Raw genomic sequence first — 23,338 nt, 5'->3', positions numbered from 1 at the left:
TGCCTTGGTTTCTTGGTTTGTTCTTTTTTTTTTTTTTTTTTAATAGATTTATTTATTTATTTGAATGTTAGAGTTATACAGAGAGAGGAGATACAGAGAGAGAGAGAGGTCTTCCATCCACTGGTTCACTCCCCAATTGGCCACAACTGCCAGAGCTGTGCCGATCCGAAGCCAGGAGCCAGGAGTTTTCTCCAGGTCTCCCACATGGGTGCAGGGGCCCAAGGACTTGGGCCATCTTCTACTGCTTTCCCAGGCAATAGCAGAGAGCTGGATCGGAAGTGGAGCAGCCAGGACTAGAACCAGCACCCACATGGGATGCCAGCACTGCAGGTAGTGGCTTTACCTGGCACACCACAACGCTGGCCCCTTGGTTTGTTCTTTTGGGAGGAAGCCAGCAGCCTTGTCATAAGAATACTTAGCCAGCCCCTATGAAGCTGAGAGAATGGACCCAGCAGCCTCTGCAAACTGATAGTGCTCATCAGCTACATCATGCCAGGGAACCCTTGGGCCTTGAGCAGTTCCACTGGCTTTGAGTTATTCCAGTGCAGTTTCTGCTCATCTCTAAAATGATGTAACTATTTCTTGAGGTGCCAAACTACAGTGTTACTCAAAACAATGGTCTCATTTATTATTCTTGATTTATAAAACATTTTAATTGAATTTATCCCCATAAACTAACAGTGATGATTAAGAATAGATGAAACATACAAGTTCAGAAACACTTAATACATCCCAATTTTTCTAGTAGATCTTGATATCGTTGTAGATACGACTGTATATTTAATTCAGTGTAAGAAGGTTACTTCAGACCCAGTTCTCCTGCTGTCTATTTCTGGTTCCTCGGGGATCCTAAACGAAATCCAAGGAAATTCCTTGCTGATTGGGGAGATATTAGACTGCAACATATGGCCCGCACATGTCATTAGTATTCCTCTAAGGAAAAATAGAAAGGATTATATTTAGAACACAGGGTATGTGTTCAGTGCTCGGGATGACCCAGGGGATTATTAGATGCTTCTTGTGGAATTTTCTCTATTTAAAAGCTGAATCCAGAATTGTGACTGTCTGGTGTGGACATTGGAGTCCATCTGTAAGTTTTTGCAGGTGTGAGGCCTGTCAGATCTTCACTATTGTGTAGTGTCTTGAAAGCTATTCATTTTGCTTTTCAGAGAAGATTTTGAGTGTCAGGATTTCAGATAATTTAGACTTTAGACAAGATACTGTCCGAAGGGAAACATTAATTATTCATGAGTGACACGCCATTTGTTCCCAAATAAAGTGAGTTGAGTGTGTAGTAGCATTGCCAGTTTTGCATCTACCTTACAGAATTTTAATTGTGTTCCTTCACATTTGAGGTATAACTGGAGAATACACGTCTTAGCTCGTTCAGGCTGCTGTAGTAAGAATCCTATAATCTGGATGGCTTATGGACGACAGCAATCTGTTGTTGATGGTTCTGAAGCTAGGAAGTCCAGGATCTAGGCATCAGCAGATTTGGTGCCTGGGAAGGGCTCCTTGCCTCAAACGTGGTGGCTTGTACTTGTGTCCTCACATGGTGCAAGGGGCAAACAAGCTCCCTTGGGCCTCTTCCAGAAAGTGCATGATCCCATTCACAAACGTTCTGTGTTCCTGACTTAGTCACTTCCCAAAGGCCCCACCCTGTATTACAGTTACATTAGGGATGAGGTTTCAACATGAATTGTGAGGGGACATGAGCATCCCATCATAGCAATGAGATACGATTGTTAAGGAAATGCTGATGCTTACGTGACGGTTGTAGGTGGCTGTAGGCTGATTTCTTGTCGCCTTGATCCAAGGCCTTGGCTGATCCGCCTATTTCAGAAGCTCCACAGTCCTTCTCCCGTCATCGAGAAAAATGTCCTGTTCTGGACATGAACTCCTTGTTTTGCATGGATCAGGCTTAAACCATTAAAGTTCTAAAGAACATAAGGGCTACCATCAGCCCATACTTGGTCTCTTCACCTGGATGTCCTACTCTCATCTTGAAATCAACATTCCCTGCTCATTTTACCCCCCACTCAGTTAGTTTCCCTTCCCAGTTACTCAGCTGCCAGTCACCTGAATGAGTAACGCCCACTTCTTGTGGCCGCTCAAGTGAGAAGCTTGGGGAAGCATGCTTTTCTTCATTCACTTACACTCACTTCCTTCTATGCTCCTTTTTAGTTTATTTTTCCCCCAAGTGTCGGGGTTCACTTTCCATTTTTTTTCTTTGACAGCAGATGTGCAGTTTTGATTATAGCTACTTTCCACAGCTCAATGTCCGCAATCCCATTATGAGTGGTTCTTCAGAAACCACCTCCCTCGGATTGTGCCGCTGCCCTGGGCTCTAGGTATACTGCAGGATGCTGAAGTTTTTTGTCTTTAAATAGTCTTGATTAATAGGTAATACTTGTACATATTTTTTTTTTTTTTGACAGGCAGAGTGGACAGTGAGAGAGAGAGAGACAAAGGTCTTCCTTTTGCCGTTGGTTCACCCTCCAATGGCCGCCGCGGCCGGCGCACTGCGCTGATCCAAAGCCAGGAGCTAGGTACTTATCCTGGTTTCCCATGGGGTGCAGGGCCCAAGTACTCGGGCCATCCTCCACTGCACTCCCTGGCCACAGCAGAGAGCTGGCCTGGAAGAGGGGCAACCGGGACAGAATCCGGCACCCCGACTGGGACTAGAATCTGGTGTGCCGGCGCCGCAAGGGGGAGGATTAGCCTAGTGAGGCGCGGCGCCGGCCACTTGTACATTTTTATGGGGCACAATGCACTATTTCAACACATTAACACAATGTAAACTGATCAAAGCAGGCAGTTAGCCATGCTTTTTCTTTATCTCTTCTTTATGTTTGGCACCTACCACTCTCTTCTTCTTTTTTAAAGATTTATTTATTTATTTGAAAAGCAGAGTGAGAGAGAGAGAGAGAGAGAGAGAGAGAGAGAGAGATGCTCTCTATCTGCTGACTCACTCTCCAAATGGCTGCTGCAGCTAGATCAACAAAACAGAACAAAACCATAAAAATGTGTTCATATTCTTTGATCTAACAGTTCCTTTTGTGGAACTCTATCTTAAAAAGGTAGCAACCACAAACTAGAAAAAACTCTGGTGCACAAAATTTCCCTTCTTATCGGATATCATTGAAGATAATATTGGAGAATTAGAAAAAAAATTACACATCTAATAATGAAAAAAAGAATTATCATACATCACTCTGGAAATATTGAATGCACAAAACAAATATGGTAAAGGCTATGTAATTATATGAATTTCTAAAAAATGAGCTAAAAAGCAGAAACAGAATATTCTAGTTATAGAAACATTTTAAAGTCTTTAATATAGTTTTAAAAGTTATTGTTTCCCTTTTTAGAATGTTAAGAGAATTATTTAACACTAGCAATATTTATGGCATAAGAAAAACACATTCATTGTTTTTTGTGTAAATAAATTTAAATTTTTGCTGAAAAAAATTCTAAGATGTCTTATGTGCCTATGACGTTCTTGTTACTTTCTATGTCATTTAATCCCTACAATATACTCAGTGACGCAGATATTATCTATGTTTTCCTCGGGGAAAAAATAGTCCCAGAGATGTTAAATAATTTCTGCAGGATCACACAGCCAGGAAATGCTAGGTTCAGGCTCACCTAATTCTGTTGCATGGGCATCTGAATCTGAAACAGATTTAAATGGGTCTGTATTCCTAGTTAAAGAACTTGATTCTTACATAATTTGACTATTATAAACCTTAAAAAAAGTATTGGACAAGAGAAAGAGATAGGGTTTGGGGATTACTTCCATGCGCTTCTTCCTAAAGATAGAAACAGCAGAGGAGTTGATGGCAGGGGCCATGCTGGTGAGCTGGGGGCCTTCTGGGAGCTCTGCTTCATCATCTTTCACTTGAAGTTTCTGGTTCAGGGGTGACAAAGACACCGCTCTTCAAACACTTGGATTTGATTAGGATACAGCCCATCCTCAAAACTGGACCGAAGATGGGATGACATCATATATTTTTTTTTTATTTGAAAGGGAGAAAGAGAGAGAGAGATTTCCCATGCACTGATTTACTTCCCAAATACCATTAACATCCAGTGTTCGCTCAGGCTGAAGCCAGGAGCCATGAACTCCATCCCTGTCTGCTGTGTAGGTGGCAGGGTTCAAATACTTGAGTTAGTATCTTCTGCCTCACAGGTACACTAGTAGGAAGCTGGATTGGAAGTGAAATCGGTAGGACTTAAACCAGGCAGTATGATATGGAATGTGGGTTTCCCAAGTGGCTTAATCCATTGCACCACAATGGCTGCCCCAAATGCTAACCTCTTTCTGTAGAACACCTTCTCAGCTTGATATTTCATGACACAAGTCATCTTTCAGTTCCAAAAGCTCTCAAGATTCAGTTAGGTTTCTGGAATGGCTGAAGATCTTATAATTCTCTCTATGTATGGATGGATCATAAGAAGCTATGAGATTTTTTTTGGCAATCTTTGGGTGCAAGTAACACTTGAATGTGTAGAGAATCTTCCAAAAATTATGTTAACAATAAGCTAATTTTACTAAATTCATAGCATTGGTAGTCACCTTGGAAAGAATATCCCAGACATCCACATATTTTCCTCTGGAATTTATTTTTATTTAGTTGAGAGATAAAGACACAGAGAGAGAGAGAGAGAGAGGGAGGGAGGGAGGGAAAGAACATTCCCATCAGCTGGTTCGCTTCCCAGATGACACAATGACTAGGGCTGAGTTGGGGCTAGAGCCAAGAGGAGCCAGGAGTTCAATCCAGGTCCCCCATATAGGTGACAAAGAACCAGTTACTTGAGCCATAATCCACTGCCTCCCAGAGTCTACATATTAGCAAAAAGCTAGTGTGAACTAGAGCTAAGAGTCAAAGCCAGCTCTCTGAGGGGGACACAGGAGTCTCAACAGCCAGGCTCAATGCCCACTCCCTCCTCTGGGACTTGCAAGTATGGGTTCCTGACTGCAAAACAAAGGTTTAATGTTCTTGAGCTTCTTCCAAGTCAGTGAGCTGAAGAGGTGGCCTAGGCGTCATGGATGAAATGCTAGTGAGAATTTGAGCCCCACAGTAATTCAATAATTAGGTCAACCTTTGTCTCCACCCAAACTGTACTCTATTTTTCAGAGCCTACTGATGAATAACACCATTAATCAAAAATGTAAGATTGTTCATGCCTAAGAGAACTCAAAATTTATTTTAAATTGTTGTAGGCAGAAAAGAACCCTTGGTAATCAATGTAGTTACTCAGCAAGCACAAGCAGGCAATTCTCAGAACAGTACACGGGGTAGAGTGAACTGGGGCAATGGTTCTTTGAGAGCCCTTTGCTGCTGGAGTGACCAAAATCAACAAGAACGGCCTGGATAGCTGGCAGTAGGATAGGAGGAAGTGAAGATGGCATTGATGCTCATCTATAGCCAACTCTCAGCAAGGTAAAAGAATAGAATTGCCTCCCTGGCTCCCTTGCACACAATTCAGGCTTCATGCTGCTTTTTTTTTTTTTTTTTTTAACTTCTTTTTGCTCTTGTCTGCCTGTACTGCATATGTTACCTTGAAATCCACTGGATAAAAATTCTAGGATTTGAAGGTGGTAGGCAAACCTTAACTTCCCTAGTCTTAACATTTTGTCATCCTTCAAGGGGCAATAGATTTTTTAAAATAGGTAGTTTAGTGAAATCTTTTCTTCATAAAGTCCAAGGTTTGGGTGTCTTTCATGTTCTCCAGCACATCTTACCACTGTTACCAACACCTCATTAAATAATGCAATTATGTGGTACTTACTATGTGGTGCTAAATTCCCAGACAATTTTAAAAATGAAAGTTCTTGATGTGAGCAGCTTCAGAGGATAGGAAAAGCTGAAATTAGCAAAGGTACATGGAATGACTAAGCATTTGTTTTTTTCTACCTGAAAACATGGGGAAGACGACAGTCCATTGGGGTCTCCTTCTTTGAAAAAACATTTGTTTGAGAGGCAGAGAGGTAGAAAGAGAAGGAGCAAGCTCCCATCTGCTGGTTTGTTCCTTAAATGCCTCCAATAGTAGAGACTGGGCAGGGCCGTAGCCTAAAGCGCAGAACCACATCCAGATCTCCCATGTGGGTGGCAGGAACCTAATTCCTTGAGCCACTACTGCAGCTTCCCAGGGTTTGAATCAGCAGCAAGTTGAAATCAGGAATCAGAGGCAGAAATTGAACCCAGGAGCACCAGAATGGGACGCAGACCCCTTAACTCTGTCCTAAAGTCTAGGCTAAACGTCTGGTCCTCTTTGTTTCTTTTAAAAAATACTTTAAAATTTGCCAAAAGTTTCTTTTCCTCATAGAACTAAAAACAAATGTGGATCCAAAAAGTTTATCTTGAGAACTGTACTCATTTGGATGATCTTCAAAATAGATAACTAGTGTTTCGACTTTGCTGTTTTCTTAGCTTGCTTTTTTTTTTTTTCAAAAACAATTCAGTATTTTACTTTTGATGTACATTAAGTGAACAAAAGATTGGTGATATAACTAAGTAAGCATTGTGAGATTTTTATTATGGAGACATTTTGGTTTGCCATATTTTTGGTAACATTGAATGGTGTTATTTTTAACAAAGGGATTACTTTTGGCCAATATTTTATTTTTCCCTTCCTGGGGATATGTAATCAACATCAGATGACTTTTGTAAGACGGAAGAAGAAAGCCTATTATTCTATCAGTGACCTTTGGCAAGCAGCTGCTCTCTTGAACTGCTCTTGTCTCTGGAGTGCTTGGCTAAGGCTTCTCCTGGTCAAGCCATCGACAATGCAAATGTCAAACAACACGGTGGCTATTTTTCATCTCAAGATAAGTGTTTCTCCAATAAGATGATCAATTAGTCTTATTCACATTACAACCACCTCCCCATGTATTTTTATGCCAAAGAAAGATCTCTATAGCCCTATTACCTTCTTATTAAAAAAACCTCTTCATTTAGATTTCAGGCTATTAGAACACATAATCAATCCAAATGCACCTCATGTATGACCTATGTGTATTGACATTTTCATTATACTAATACATCCTCCAAAGGTAGTCTTATGAAAAACACCCTCCATGCCCAAGAATATGAACTGGAGTTTTTCACAGAAGATGTCTTACACTTGATTAAAATAAAATTCTGAGAGTGGTCTTTCTACTTCAACAAATTTGTATTTCATTGTAATTCCTTGGCATTTGTTTCTTTCACTTGGAAACAACAGATTTCATGCAATACCATATAAGGAAAAAATTCTAAAATTTGCTTTTTTCTTAAACATCTGTATTTAAAAGATTTGTTTACATATTTCAAAGGCAGAGTTACAAAGACAAAGGGAGAAACACATAGACACACACACAGCGTGAGAGAGAAAGAGAGAGAACTTTCGTCTGTTGGTTCACTCCCCAGATGGCTGCAGTAGCTGGCCCTGGGCCACACCAAAGCCAGGAACCTAGAACTCCAACCAGGTTTCCCCTGTGGATAGCAGAGGCCCAAGCACTTAGGTCATCTCTGCTGTCTTCCCAAGCACATTAGTGGGAAGCTGGGTCGGAAGTGGAGCAGCCAGGACTTCAGCTGGCATTTGTATGGGTGCTGGCATCACAGGCAGTGGCTGAAACCACTGTGCACAACGCTGGCCCTTCAAAAGACTCTTAAGATGCTTGCTTACTTCTAAAGACAAGCCTAATGTGGGAAACATGAGGTTTACACTTCGAGAAGGATTCTCAAGCATCCCCACATATTGCTTGTGGGAAATTTTGACTTTCTCTGGGGTTGTGTAGCTACAGCTCTACCCACTGTTACAAATACAACATGAACTACTGCTTAAACAATTCTTGTTAATGGTAATTTCATCTATATCCACTCAAAGTTTTGCAATTATTTTACATTACAGTTGCATAATTTATAAATCCTGTGTAAGAGGTGCCTATATGACCTTTGGATATCAATATTTTTAAAGATCTATTTAATTTAATGGAACTTCAAAAGACTTTGAGACTGTTACTTGGGATCTCTGAGTGCTTATATCTATGAATAAACCATTGCAAACCATCTTTGGAAATACAAGCAATAAAAATGTGTAACTAAACGTATATGTATATGTGTGTCTCTGTGTGGAGAGATAAAAAAATAGTTTCACAAGTCTCTTGTACCCTAGGTCAGAAATTTGGGATATTTAATATGTTCAAAGCAGCTGACTTAAAATAATTAGAAAATACTTTCTTACATTAGAAAGTGAAACAGCAGTTCTAATAAGCATTATAAATAGAACAATCTTCATTGGTGCATTGGTTTCTTAACTCATTCTTTATTTCCCATCATAAGCCAGTGACAAGCACCTATTCAGGGCCAGGTGTTGTACCAGGCACTGGAGATACAGAGATTGATGACAATCCATGCCCTCCGGAGACTTTTTTCCTCCTGGAATTTTAATGTTTAATTTCCTCAGTGCTTTTCTTAGTAAGTAAGGGAAAGGCATGAGCGAACGAAAATGATTATCTAAGAAAGGGATGGGAACTCGGGTCAGAAGCTTTTCTTGGGAGGTTCTGGACCCAATCCATTGTTACATAGTCTCACTTCCTAGGTTTCCAACTGAAAAGGCCCATGCTTCTTTTTTGTCCTCCACTAAGATAGAATTCCTAGTAAAAAAAAAAAAAAAAAATAAGCACACAGGAGCTGTAGTCACATTGACATGGGCAGGAGTACTTACCCTGCTACCCATTTGATTGTACCTTTCTGTAATTCTTTTTTTTCTTGACAGGCAGAGTTAGACAGTGAGAGAGAGAGAGACAGAGAGAAAGGTCTTCCTTTTCCGTTGGTTCACCCCCAAAATGGCTGCCACAGCTGGCACACTGCACTCATCCAAAGCCAGGAGCCTCCTGGTTTCCCACGTGGGTGCAGGGCCCAAGCACCTGGGCCACCCTCCACTGCACTCCCTGGCCACAGCAGAGAGCTGGACTGGAAGAGGAGCAACCGGGACAGAATCTGGCACCCCAACCGGGACCAGAACCCGCGGTGCTGGCGCCACAGGCGGAGGATTAGCCAAGTGAGCCGCAGCGCAGGCCACCTTTCTGTAATTCTAACTAGCCACTCCGTGTATTGGTTTCTTCATTACAGAATAGGAATAAAAATTGCCATTTATACTTGCCAACAGCTGCTTCTTTTTCCTTCTAGTACCCTTTTCCCCTTCAAGCTCTGAATATTATTGATCCAAAAATGAGGCTCCAAACAAAAAAAAATTAAAATAATTTGAAGTCTTCGATTGTACCTTTCAAATTATGCAGCATAATTGCTAATCTTGATGTTTTATAACATGCTGGAGTAAAAATGATGTCAGGGCCCTGTAATCCTTTGCTCTGGCTATACAGTTTTGGCCCTGACCCCAGGCTAAATATAGCGAGTCTTACTCCTTGGGTCAATATAATTTCTAATCCCTGGGTTGAATGAGCAAACCTTCCCAGACAAGATTTAATTCACAAATGCATTTAGCTAGACACTGGATGTATCTAACAGTACATTATCAAGTGAAAACAGGTCATCAGCATTAGCTCAGCTAACTGAAAAGAAACTTGCATTACGAAGCCAGCAATCTCACCAACAAATCCTGCTGGGGATTGATGAAGCATAATTGTTAGTTGAAAAAGAAATAGAGTATCAGGGATAGATTCTCCATTGGTAGTTGCACATAATGCCTCTGAGTGCTAATGGACGCAAGAGCATCCTTGGAAGGATATGCCTCTTAGCATCCACGCTCATCTGTCAATCTCCCATCTCGCACACTCTTGAAGGAAAGAAAATCCCATGGAATTTTCCAAGCTTTTTAAATAAGATGCATTTGCACTTCCAGTTTGCTGTGCCACAGCCTTAGCTGTCTGGAATCACAGCTTCCTCTCCCTGGAGGACAGGTTATGTGCTCTTTAATATTTCTAGAACAGATCAATGAGATTTTATCTGACCAATCCTAGGAAGGACACGCTTTAAAAAGCAAGGCTCTTCTTGTTGACATGGACATTAAGAATGACTTTTTTTTTTTTTTTTTTTTTTGCCCAAATGTCTCTGAATTCTTGGACTTGTAGAGAGCTGTGAACAGGCTTTGTGCTCTCTCCTGGTAGAAATTAATTGTCTTTCTTTTTCCATTCATTTTGATTGAAGTAAGGCCATCTGTATTTTTCAACTTCTCAGGTAACTGGAATCAATTTCTGTGTGGATGGAAGTGACTATCACAACTCAGTGTGAGAAGTCAATGAGAACTTTAAGACTGCTGTTTCTACGGCTGCTTCTAATGATGGCAATGGTAGGCTCCAGCTGCATGCCCACGACTCCTATATGCCACGCTGCAACCAATCTGTATCCATCAGAGCCATTTCTCCCTCCTGGACAAACAATGGTTCAGTCGGAAACTCAATAAGCCATACTTGAGCAACTTGTTTGGCTGTGGCTTCTGTGTTTCCTAGGACTGTCTTAGCAAATTACTGCAAGTCTGGTAGTTGAAAACAACGCAGATTTATTATTCTGTAGTTTTGCGAGTCAGAAGTCCGATTTGGGCTAAAAAGAAGGTGCTGGTGGGCTCCGCTCCTTTCTGGAGGCTCCAGGAAGAACGTGTCTCCACGCCTGCCCAGCTTCTGTGGCTCCGCACTCATGGTGTTGTGCTCCCCTTTCATCTTCAAAGCCAGCGACAGCTGGGTGAGTGTTGCTGGCATTACATCACTTGGATCCTGTTCCTCCTCTGCCTCCACTTTTAAGGACCCATTCGGCTCCTGGATAATCTGGATTAATCTCTTTATTTTAAGGACATTTGATTGGTAGCCGTAATTCCATCTGTGATCTGAACTCCCCTCTGCCTTGTAACATAACACACTCACAGTTCTGGGGATTAGGATGTGGATGTTTTTGCCCTACCACAGGGCTAAATAAAATCTTGTGTTTCCATTAAAGAAAAAACAAACAAACAACAGCAAAATGGCAATACATTTCTCTTTTTCAGGAGGGGAAACTGAAAACGCTTCTCAGGTGGAAAGATGTGTTTGAGGATTGGGAGCAGCTGCTTTTGAATCCTGACGTCCAGGTGAGTCTTATCCAGATTTGTGACAGCCACGATGCAGCTGGCAGAAGGGCAGAGCCCTGTGGGCTCCCCTCACGTTTCAAGTGGAAGGCTGGGCACACCGTGATGTTCTGCAGGTGCTTGCAGGTAACAGTTTAAGGACGGGCTGAAGGGAGCTAGGCGAGCTCACGTTGCAACACCCTGTTGGAGATATGAAGACTCCATCCTCTGCACTGGCAAACTCAGGGTGTGACAGCTGGGCACAATCAGCTGCTATCGTCCCATAACCCATGCATCTTTCTCTCTCTCTCTCTTTTTAAGGGGAGGTCATTTTTATTTTTCCTTCTTCCTCCCTCCTCCCTATTTATGTCTTTGGCCTGCCAGGGACCCCCTACTACCTCTCAAGGGAAAGGGGTGAGAAGCCATTCTGTAAACAGTGTGCAGTCTTTATAGTAGAATCCAATGCAGCTGTGACAAACTACCAGCCTGGGCTTGGCTACGGCCATTTTTTCTCTATTGATTTTTCATTTTCCCTTGAAACCCTTTAAAAAATATATAATACAGGTGGTCTTTCCCAAGCCAAGGGATTCAAAGACTTGATGGTCAAGGACAAAACCTAAGGAAATCCTTTAGGATTTGGGGGGCAACGGGAGGAAATTGTCCTCTCCTTAGGTCCCCGCAGCAACCTGGTTCTTTGCTCCTCACGCCCAGCCTCCCCTCCACGCTAGCCCTTCCAGAAATGAGCCCAAGGGTCTCTATGTTCCTAGGTGCATAAGCTTGTCTTCTTCTTTCTAAAGTGTGTTTGCAGCAGTCTTGAGCATAATTTTTTTTAAAATTATATATTTATTTATTTTCATTTTAATTGCAAGGCAGAAATCCCAAAATGCCTACAATAGCTAGGGCTGGGCTGGGGGCAACGCCAGGAGCCTGGAACTCCAAGTTGGGTCTCCCACAGGGGTGGGTGGGACCCAGCTCCTTGAGCCCTCATCTGCTGCATGCAGGTCAGCAGGAAGCTGGCAGTGGAAGTGGAGAGTGGCTGGGACTCGACTGAGGCTCTCCAACGCAGGATGCAGGACTGGAACCAGGCACTCCGTGTGGGATGCAGGTGTCCCAGGCAACATCTTAGACGCTGGGCCAAAAGCCTGCTTCTGACCTTTTCAGTGCATTTCCGTGCGTCTGATTCGCTCCTGCTGACACTTGCACTGAAAGGAGCGTCTAAGTCCTCCTCCCGGAGAATAACGACTCATGGGGCAATTCTTCGGTCCTGATGACGAATGAAGGAAGAGCTCTGATTTCATACATCATGATTCTAACAACAGTTTGGTGGGCAGCTTTAGGATGGCCCCAGGAGTCCTCAATTGCTTGTGCAGGCTGGACCTGGAGACTTGCTTCTAGCCAGCAGAATAAGGCGGAAGTTAGAAGATTCTGGTCCAGAGATGAGGCTGCAGAAACACTCTGGCCCCATCAGGCTTGCCCTCACTCTTGCTCTCACGTGTTTGCTCTGAGGAGAATCAGCAGCCACATGACAAGGACCTGAGTATGCACTTAATGTGACAGCTGGAGGAACTGTCTCCTGTGAGAACCATTAGAAAGTGCTTGGACTTGGCTCTTCCTTCGGTCTAACCTTGGGCTGCCTGCAGTCTTTTTTTTTTTCCTCCAAGATTTATTTATTTGTTTGAAAGGCAGAGTTACAGAGAGAGAGGAATCTTCCATCTGTTGATTCACTCCCCAAATAGCCACAATAGCTGGGGCTGGGCCAGGCTGAATGAAGCCAGGAGCCTGGAACTCCATCCAAGTCTCCCATGTGGATATGGGGGCCCAACATTTGGGCCATCGTCATCTACTTTCTCAGGCACATTAGCAGGGAACTAGATGGCAAGTGGAACAGCCAGTACTTGAACAGACACCCATGCAGGATGCTAGTGTCGCAGGCAGTGGCTTAACCCACTGTGCCACAGTGCCTGCCCCTGCCTGTAGCCTTGAGGCAGAGGCATCTGGGAAAGCTGGCACTGGATTTTACCCACAAACACTGTGAGAAAATAAATGCTGAATTCTTAAGTATCTACATTTCGAGGTAGTTTTTTCCATAGTAACAGCTAACTAATACAACAATGACATGTCATTACGGGAAGTTTGGAAACAGAGGGGAAAAAGAAATCACCCTTAATTCTACCACTTAGTCACAACCACTGCCTTAGTTTTGCATTTTTAAGTCTACACACACATTTGCACTGATGTTTATATTGCTGATAGGCATAATGTAAATAAAATTTTGCATCCTATTTTTTAATATGTCATGAGTATCTTCCATGTTGCTATAAAATCTTCATAGTTATACTTCTTAATGACTGTATTACAGTGCAAGTGCTACAAAATAGCCAATTTCCTCCTTCTCTTTGGGCACTTCAGTTACTTCTCATTTTATTTGCAATTAAAAATAATGTGGCAACCAGCATCTCTGTTTATGTAGTATTGTTTTTCTTTTTTATTATTTCCCCCTACTTCAACTTTTTCCATGTCATTTTCTTCTTTGGGCAATTTCTCAATTGCTGTAATAACTCATAGTTAATTCTCAGTCATCAGTGGATGACAAAATTTGAGCCACTTCATGTTCAAAACTATCTTTATTATAATTTTCATAAATTACTGCTTTAGATGGCTATTCATTAGAACTTGTTCAATTTTTTAAACTCTTCCATCCTCATCTTCTGGTTCTGTCCCCAAATGCCCACTCTAGCCAAGTCTTGGCCAGGCTGATGCCTGAAGTCTAGAATTCAGTCTGGGTCTCCCACATGGATGGCAGAGATCCAGAGACCTGGGCTATCACCTGCTGCCTCCCTGGGAGCACATTAGCAGGAAGCTGGAATCGTAAGTGGGAAGAAGTCTCATCTCCAGGACTCAGGTAGGGGATGCAGGCACCCGAGTGATGTCTTCACTGCTGTGCCACTCACTCACTCTGCTGTTCATTTTTGACGGAAAATTGCATGCTCGAATATATAGGAATATCAAACCAAAGACAAATTCCATTTCCCCAATTAGTAGGTAATTTCTTAGAGCATTTTTCATCTGTTTGAAAGGCAGAATCACACTCACACACACAGACACAAAGACAGAGAGATTTTTCTGTCCACTGGTTTACATGAGGAAACAAAATAGGTAGTGAATACTAATAATTTTTTTTTCTTAAAGATTTATTTGTTTATCCAATAGTCAGAGTTACAGAGAGAGAGAGGGAGATACAGAGGTTTTTCCATCTGCTGGTCCACTCCTCAAATGGCCTCAACGGCTGGAGCTGAGGAGATCTGAAGACAGGAGCCTGGAGAGCTTCTTTCTGGTTCCCCATGTGGGTGCAAGGGTACAGGTATTCAGGTCATCTTCTACTGCTTTCCCAGGCCATAGCAGAGAGCGGGATCGGAAGTGGAGCAGCCAGGACTCGAACCAGCTCCCGGATGCTGGCACTGCCAGCAGTGGCTTTACCCTCTGTGCCACAACGGCAGCCCTATGAGAGGGTCTTGACACAGACAGACTTCATGGTGTGCTGGGGCGCTTCTGACTGTGCCCTGAGACTCGCTCCCAGCCTTCCCCGTCTTGCTCTCTGCAGGAGAGTCTCTCGCTGTGGAGCCTGCAGCTAAGGGCTCCTGTGCCGGCCAGCTTCCTTTTTGGTATTGGTGGAGGAGATTGGAGGGAGGAGGGTGTTTACTCTTCTGGGTTCCTCTCTCAGGGCTTTCATCAGCTTGGCTTTTCCTGGCTCCCCTCTGACCACCTCCATACACAGCCTCTCCAGCTTCAGGTTCCAGTAATGTCTTCAGACCCTTGCATGCATTACAGGGTGCTACCAGTCCTAGGGTGCTGCACCATCCTTTGTTAACTGCCTACACCCCGTCTGCACCTTTGCAGAGTCCTTTGACCCAGTCCCCTGAAATGCTCCCATTTCGAGTGTGCCATCTGTTTTCTGTGGAACTCTGATATGCGTGCTTCATTGCCACTGATCAGGACTTTGAGAGAAGAAAGAGGAGGTGCTGTTGCCAAAGAAAAGGTTCTGGTTTTTCTCTCTCTCTTTTAAGCAATCTTTATTCTTTATTTGAAAGGCAGAGCAAGAAACAGACAGAAGTCTCTCATCCCCAAATGCCCACAGCAGATGGGAGCCCAGCCAGGAGCTGGGAACTCAAACTCCTAGGTGGGTGGCAGGGTCCCTGCGGGCTCCCAGGATGCACACAAGCAGGAGGCTGGAGTCACAAGCAGAGGCAGGACGTCCCCCACCCCCCACCCCGGGGCACTGGGATACGGGACGGGACGCAGTTGTCTCAAGCAGCTTTTTACCCATCCCACCAAGCGCCCACCCTGATTTCCCCCTCTCCCTGCTCAGGAATGGGTGTGGCATAAGCTGATGGAAAAGGAAGATCAGAGGAGTTATTCCAACAGCTGAGTCTTCCAGAAGACTGAATACTTCCTCTCCCAGTCAAAAGGGAGATGGTGTTTCCACCAGCCTGACCAGGTCATGGCCTGGGTGGGGAGCTGTCATCCTGGGCTGTGCTGGGGATGGGGTGGTCAGCCCCCTCCTCTGGCTGTCACCTGGCCAGGCTATCCGGGGCTGGGCTCCCCAGAGAGTCACTGATTTCTAACAGTCAACCGAATCCTCACACTGCAAACCTCTCATTGGTACCTAAATTACAGTTTAATAATCCAACTTTGTATTAAAGTCTTTGAGGCTTTCCAGTCTTTAAGGAAATGGATTAGTGACCAAAGAAATTCCTCATGTACAGCGTCATGTTTGCAGGTCCCTGGGCTCCAGAAGAGAGATTGTCCCGGGAACCCCTACTGAGACACCACTGTTGTCTCAGAGGGAGAAGGGAGCCTTGGCTCAGGATTGGAGCATCTGCTGCTTTGTGTCCCCTCTTGAGGATGCTTTGTATAGTTGGTAGAGCAGTCAGGGCTCTGAAGTCAGGCTCCAAGCTCCCGGGAGAGCTGCACTGATTTTGCAGGCAGTGAGATGGTCCTGCAAACCCACTGGCTATCCCCTTAGCTACCCTCACTTCTCGAATGCTTCTGGCTTTAATTCCACACTCCACCACGTTGAAACACGGGTATGTGGAGACTTCTTTTTATCATTACTTCAACTGTCCGTGTTCGTGAATTCAAGTATTAATTGAGGGGGCAGGGACTAGGCTCCAAGGGGCAGCTGTGACTGTGATGACTAGTACATCTACTGTTGTGGAGCTTACTGTGTGGTGGAGCATACAGCACATGGAAGGATCATTGCATATGCTTGTCCCTTGTTTTGCCAGCTTCGTTGTAAGCAGAGGGCAGAAATTCTATGTATGGAGTCTATCCAAACAGCAAGCATCCAGACAACATTCAGTACATACCTTTTGTGTTTCTTGCTAATAGTTCAGTTTGATTCTGTGCCTTGGTGCCAGAGGCGTCAGGTGTGGTCTTGAGGCAAGGAAGGAAACCAGGTTGGAAACGGATGCCTGCTTCACACTCTCTGTATGCGCAGGTGCGGCTGTCAAATCGAACCAGATAGCTGCAGATGGCCAAGGGCAGGACCAACTCCCTCACCCTACTCCTTCTTCCTGCCGAGCCTCCCTGCCTTTCCGCCTATATATATATATATATATATATTTTTTTTTTTTTTCCAGTGAGGAAAAGACCAAAGGGAACAGAACAGGGAGCTGTGTGGCCTCAGCTCTCAGCGGGTAAGACACCATTCTCCAAAAGTCAAGAAATAACAAGTGCTGGTGAGGTCACAGAGAAAAGGGAACCCTCGTACCTGTTGGTGGGCATGAAAATTAGTGCAACCATTGCAGAAAATAGTAAAGAAAAGTGGCTCTACCACACGACCCAGCTATCGCGCTTCTGGGACTACATCCAAAGGAAATGAGATCAGCGTATGCATGAGATCCCTGCTGTCTGTCCCTGATTGCAGCCCAGCTCACAATAGCCAAGCTAGAGAATCAACTCAGATATCCATCAAGTGATTACTGGATGAAGAAATGTGGTATGTGCATGGCTATATGTATATGTATATGCATATATACATAATTGAATATTACCTACCCATAAGAGAGTGAATCCTGATATTTGTAACAAAATGGATGAACTAGAGATCATTAAGTGAAATCAGCCAGACCCAGAAAGACAACCCTACATGTTTTCCCTCACATGTGCACGTTAATTTATATAGAGAGGGTATAGAAATGTGAGGGTGCCATGTTATTACTATACATACAGTTGTAAGTGTTGTCATCAGTGAATCATGAGCTCCTATAATAATACACCCTTCTTTCCTCACTTTATGATCATCATGAATTCCATGTTATGTGATATTAATATTCCTGCTTTCAAGAAAAACAGTGTGTATGAAGTGAACATGACAAAATGCTAAAAATGGTTGCATCTGAAAAGAAAGGGAGAAATAAGGAAAGAATGAAAGGAAGGAAGGAAGGAAGGAAGGAAGGAAGGAAGGAAGGAAAGAAAGAAAGAAAGAAAGAAAGAAAGAAAGAAAGAAAGAAAGAAAGAAAGAAAGAAAGAAAGAAAAGAAAGAAACCTGCTCCTTTTAATGAGGTGGCTTGGAGAAAATAAAACACCCTCCAGACCACCTCATTGGAAGGAACAGGATCAGAAAGAACACCATAGGCTCACTGGAGGTCAGTCACAATCTAGTCATTACTTGAGTTTCCTTGCTAAATTCTCAATATTTATGGCCACTGGCTGATATAGTTTGCTATTGGTTTTTTAGGAACTTAAGTTCCCAGTTATTCAAACCAATATATTCTGAGATTGTTTAGGAAGAGTTCACTTCAATTATTCGTTTAATTTCCAGCAGTCTTGATTTTTTTTTCTTTACTTTTTGTAAGACTGAGTTTTATTTATGGCAAGCATTGGGATTTTCATGATGGAAATGGTTGTCTTTCCACTGGACCAGTAGCCTTTATGTTGGTCACCATTGCCTGGTAGTTATACCACCTCTTCCATCTAGGTCTCAAGCATTTCCAACCAATTGCGGCATTCTAATTACATTCAAACTTTCCTTTAAAATCTATGTATGTATGTATGTATGTATCTATCTATCTATCTATCTATCTATCTATCTTTCCTATCCTCTGGTTCATTCTCCAAATATGTTGGGTCAGATCAAATCCAGGAGCCTGAATCTCAATGCAGTTTTCCCACATGGGTGGTAGGGCGCCAGATACTTGAGCCATCATCTGCTGCCTCTTGGAATGTGCATTGGCAGGAAGTTGGAATCAGGAGTGGAGCTAGAACTCAAACTCAGGCACTCTAATATGGGATGTAGGCATCCCAAGAGGGATCATAACCACTGAGCCAAATCCCCACCCCCTTGACTTTCTTTGAAATGTTTATCTAAGCCGGCGCCTTGGCTCACTAGGCTAATCCTCCGCCTAGCGGCGCCGGCACAGCGGGTTCTAGTCCCGGTCGGGGCGCCGGATTCTGTCCCGGTTGCCCCTCTTCCAGGCCAGCCCTCTGCTGTGGCCAGGGAGTGCAGTGGAGGATGGCCCAGGTGCTTGGGCCCTGCACCCCATGGGAGACCAGGAAAAGCACCTGACTCCTGGCTCCTGCCATCGGATCAGCGCGGTGCGCCGGCCGCAGCGCGCTGGCCGCGGCGGCCATTGGAGGGTGAACCAATGGCAAAGGAAGACCTTTCTCTCTGTCTCTCTCTCTCACTGTCCACTCTGCCTGTAAAAAAAAAAAAAAAAAGAAAAGAAAAGAAAAGAAATGTTTATCTAATATTTATATATTATCTAATATTTGTATATTTATATGTATAGTTATTTAAATGTTTTCTATTCATTTATTTATATAGCTTTTATCTATTTATATAGTTACCTATTTATTTACTTCAGTTTCCACTCCTTCCAGCATGTCCATCGCATGTTCATAGGAATTTGCTCACAGTCTTAGGTCATCTTAATTTTTAGGCCACTGAACTGTTTGTCTTCACTAGTGACTGCTAGGTGCAAGAAAAAGAGACCCCTGATGCTTATGTAGCTGCTGGACAAAGCCCAAAACTGCTCTTCTAGACCCAAGCAGGTGTTCCCCCATCCCGCTGAGACTTTCTCCACTGGGGACTCGGTGGCCACTCGCCTTGTCGCTCTCCCCTTGTCCTTGGCTCTCCAGCTGTCTCCTGCATCTCCTCACAGCTAGGCATCTCCTAACTCCCCTAGTCCAGCAAGTCCTTCAGTGGCTACTGCAGGAAGTGCTCTCCCAAACTCAGTATAGGAGGGGAGAGGATGATCCCGTCAGACCTGTTCCAGGAGTAGGCTGCAACTTAGATGCTCGGTTCCTGAAATATATAGTTTGTATTTTGCTAACTAAATGTGAATTGTAGAAGCTGGTAGGATGGACAGGATCAGAAACCAACCTAGATAGAGGTGGGCTTAGTGATGAATGCCTTAGAGAAGTCAAAAGTAATAGCAGAATTAGAATATGAATTGGAAGAAAATCAGTACCTGGTATTTGCAGTTATTGCTTCAATATTTGCAGCTGTTATGCTTTTAAAATCATTTTTATAACTAAGATGATTTAACTGGGATTGTGAAAAATATAACTTTCATTAAGGACTCTCTAGTAGAAGGAGCAATAATTTTCAAGGTAGAGAAAAAAGGTTGCATTAAGATTTGGTTCACACAGGCAGAATGAATCAAGAATCTAGAATAGATATGGTCAGTTTGAGTTAGGTCTAGCTACAAGTAACAGAGACACAAAAGAATGATGGCTTTAAAAAGATGGAATTTTATTTTTATTTCATGTAATAGTCTAGAAGTAATAATTCTTTTTTTTTTTTTTTTTTGACAGGCAGAGTGGACAGTGAGAGAGAGAGACAGAGAGAAAGGTCTTCCTTTGCCGTTGGTTCACCCTCCAATGGCCGCTGCGGCCAGCGCGCTGCGGCCGGCGCACCGCGCTGATCCGATGGCAGGAGCCAGGAGCCAGGTGCTTTTCCTGGTCTCTCCATGGGGTGCAGGGCCCAAGCACCTGGGCCATCCTCCACTGCACTCCCTGGCCACAGCAGAGAGCTGGCCTGGAAGAAGGGCAACCGGGACAGAATCCGGTGCCCCAACCGGGACTAGAACCCGCTAGGCGGAGGATTAGCCTAGTGAGCCACGGCGCCGGCCAGTAATAATTCTTAAAGTAAAAATCTTCCTGTTTTTTCTGATTTACTGTCTTTCGTGATCTATCTCATGATCCAAAGTGGTTGCTGAGGTTCCGACTGTCACATTTGCATTTCAGCCTTATGTCACGTTAGCTAAAACTTAGCTCCACGGTGATACTTACATGGTAAGAAACTGGGAAATGTCTTTATATCTGACGGCTATCTGCCCACCTAAAATCAGAAGTACTATTGCAAGGAAGAAGGAAAGAATGAAGGTTAGGGAACAAACATGAGGTAACCTGGGACTTTCAGGAACAAAGTATTTGACAGTGCTTTATGAAAACAAGTACTTTCAAGTTCTCATCTTCCAACATTAAATAAATAACTTTCAATACATGTTAAATCATGTTCAGGAACGTTTTTATAATAGAACCAAAAGCACAGTTCCCAGGAGCCTGGCCGTAGAAGCGCATCCCAAGTTACTGCTCTTCATGTCGGTGTTGAGAAAGAAGAGTGAGTGAATGTTGACAAAGGAGGGCCTGCGAGAGCAAGGGATGCATGGGGTCCGGAAGTGGAACAGTAGCCTGTCACAGAGTGAGGGATGATCCTGGGCGGCTGCGGCGGGGCTGCGCCGAATCGCAGATCTGGGACGTGGGGAGTTGGGTTTGGAGTCTCCTAACAGCTTTTCTGGGCTTGGCTCCACAGATCAGGGACGCTGACATTTCAACTCCCAAGGACACAGGAGGGTTTTTTTGTTTTGTTTTGTTTTTCTGTGTTTCCCCCAAAGGAACAGTTTTTCCCTCCCAAACGAATCCGTTCCAACCCTTTCTTGCCATTTCTTGCAGCAATAATATATTTACCCAGTGGTGCTCTAAGTTAACTTAATGTGCTTAACTTGCTATTAGGGAATGATTTATGTACCACGAAAAACAGTCCACTACTTTGTGTGAAAAAAAAGGAAGAGAGCTTTCTCCCTTTGCTCCCGGGGCACCTGCCGCTCTGCCTTCAGGGGGTGGGCTCTGCGCCACCTGGCATCCCAGGCGCCTACCAAGTGCTTCTCACCAGACCCGCTCCGGGTAAATGCTTGTTGAGATAATCTGCAGATGGATCCCCAGAGGTCACGATAGACAAGCACAGCTAAGGAGGAACCACCAGCTTTTGGTCAGTCTTGGGGCCCCTCTAGGAGCTCGACGAAGAAGGAGCATTCCCAGGACGGCACCTGGGAAGGCTTGGGCTTTGGCTAAGGAGCCACGGAGCAAGCATTTACCGTGTTTGCCACCTGCCGCTCAGGGTGAGACACGCGCAGCTCTAAAGCACAGCGGAGCAAGGCAAACCTGATCCGGAAGAGCCTAAGCCTTTTACCACCCCAGATTCCAGGACGTGGGATGGTTCCTTTCGCTGCTTCTGCTTGCCAGCTCTGTCCATTTGCCAAAATAAAGATGTCCTTTCTCCAGCCAGACCTCAGCTGTGTCCCGGAGCTAATGACTTCAGAATGGGAGACAGATGCTTCCTGTGGGAGGATTCCTGGGCAGACAAAGAGCACACAGCCAGCACTGGTTACAGAACTTCAGAGATGCGGTGCGAAGTGAAAACGGGGGAGCCTCTTGTTGAAAAATCAGAAGAAAATGTAATTAAAGTTACTGAAATGTCTGGCTTCTTAAAAAATTCTTCCCACAGTCTCTTTAGACATCAAAGGTTTTGTTTTTGTTATTTAATACTGCTTTAAAAATAAAAATAAAAATTAACTTATTTGCATTTTTTACCATTTTTTTTGACAGGCAGAGTTAGACAGTGAGAGAGAGAGAGACAGAGAGAAAGGTCTTCCTTTGCCGTTGGTTCACCCCCAAAATGGCTGCCACAGCCGGCGCGCTGCGGCCGGCGCACTGCGCTGATCTGAAGCCAGGAGCCAGGTGCTTCTCCTGGTCTCCCTTGGGGTGCAGGGCCCAAGGACTTCGGCCATCCTCCACTGCACTCCCTGGCCACAGCAGAGAGCTGGCCTGGAAGAGGGGCAACTGGGACAGAATCCGGCGCCCCGACTGGGACTAGAACCTGCTGTGCCAGCACCGCAAGGCGGAGGACTAGCCTATTGAGCCACAGCGCCGGCCTACCATTCATGTTTATATGCTAGAATGCCAGTTTTAAATGCAAATAGGAGAAACTTTAACTTGTATGTAGAACCACTGACATTACATAATCTGTATTTTGTACTTTTGTGCATGCATCTGTATTTTGTTCTCACCAGAACAGTTTTTTTTTTTTTTTTAATTTTGCTTCTTAATAAATGCACAGTGTTTGAACACTCTTTGGAAGCCAAGTGCTCCTATAAAAGGCTTATCTTGTACCTGCTTTGAGTCCCGCTAACCTCCGACGCTGGATCCACTGGAATTCTGTACTAATGCAGCATCAGCAAGGCAATATGCAAACGGGGTGGCAAGAAATGATGGACACACACACTGTGCACATTTGCTGATGCTTGTGCACCACTGGCCCTTTGGATTTTACTTACAAGATTTAAGTACAAGATAAAATCATTAGCAATTTTAACACGGTGACCTCAGAGCACCAAGCCAAGCTTGGGGGGGGGGGGTTCCTTTTTGAACTGCACAGGTTGTAGTCATGAAGCCAGCCCTGCAGCTTACCGAATAAACCTCACCTTTCTCACTCTTGTCTTTAACAGTAATTTTAAAAATTGGTAATCATTGAAAGAGCACAGGCAAAACAAACACATGCCAGTAGGGGCAGTATTAAAAAACAGCACGATAATGGGTAACTCAAGCCTTAGGTGAATCCTGAAGTTAATAGGAGGGGCTGCCGCTGTGGCGTAGCAGGTAAAGCCAACTCTTGCAGTGCCAGCATCTCATTTGGGCAGCAGTTCGAGTCCCAGCTGCTCCATTTCTGATCCAGCTCTCTGCTATGGCCTGGGAAAGCAGCAGAAGATGGCCCAAGTCCTTGGGCCCCTGCATCTGCGTGGGAGACCTGGATGAAGCTCTTGGCTCCTGGCTTCGGATCGGCGCAGCTCTGGCTGTTGTGGCCATTTGGGGAGTGAACCAGAGAATGGAAGGTCTCTCTCTCTCTCTCTCTCTCTCTCTCTCTCTCTGCCTCTGTAACTCTGCCTTCAATTAAATAAATAAATATTAAAAAAAAGTAAGTAGAAAAACAAAAGGACTCACATGTCAGGGT

This window comes from Oryctolagus cuniculus, chromosome 3 (assembly GCF_964237555.1).
Source record: "Oryctolagus cuniculus chromosome 3, mOryCun1.1, whole genome shotgun sequence".
Lineage (NCBI taxonomy): Eukaryota > Metazoa > Chordata > Mammalia > Lagomorpha > Leporidae > Oryctolagus > Oryctolagus cuniculus.
This window is presented reverse-complemented; position numbering follows the sequence as displayed.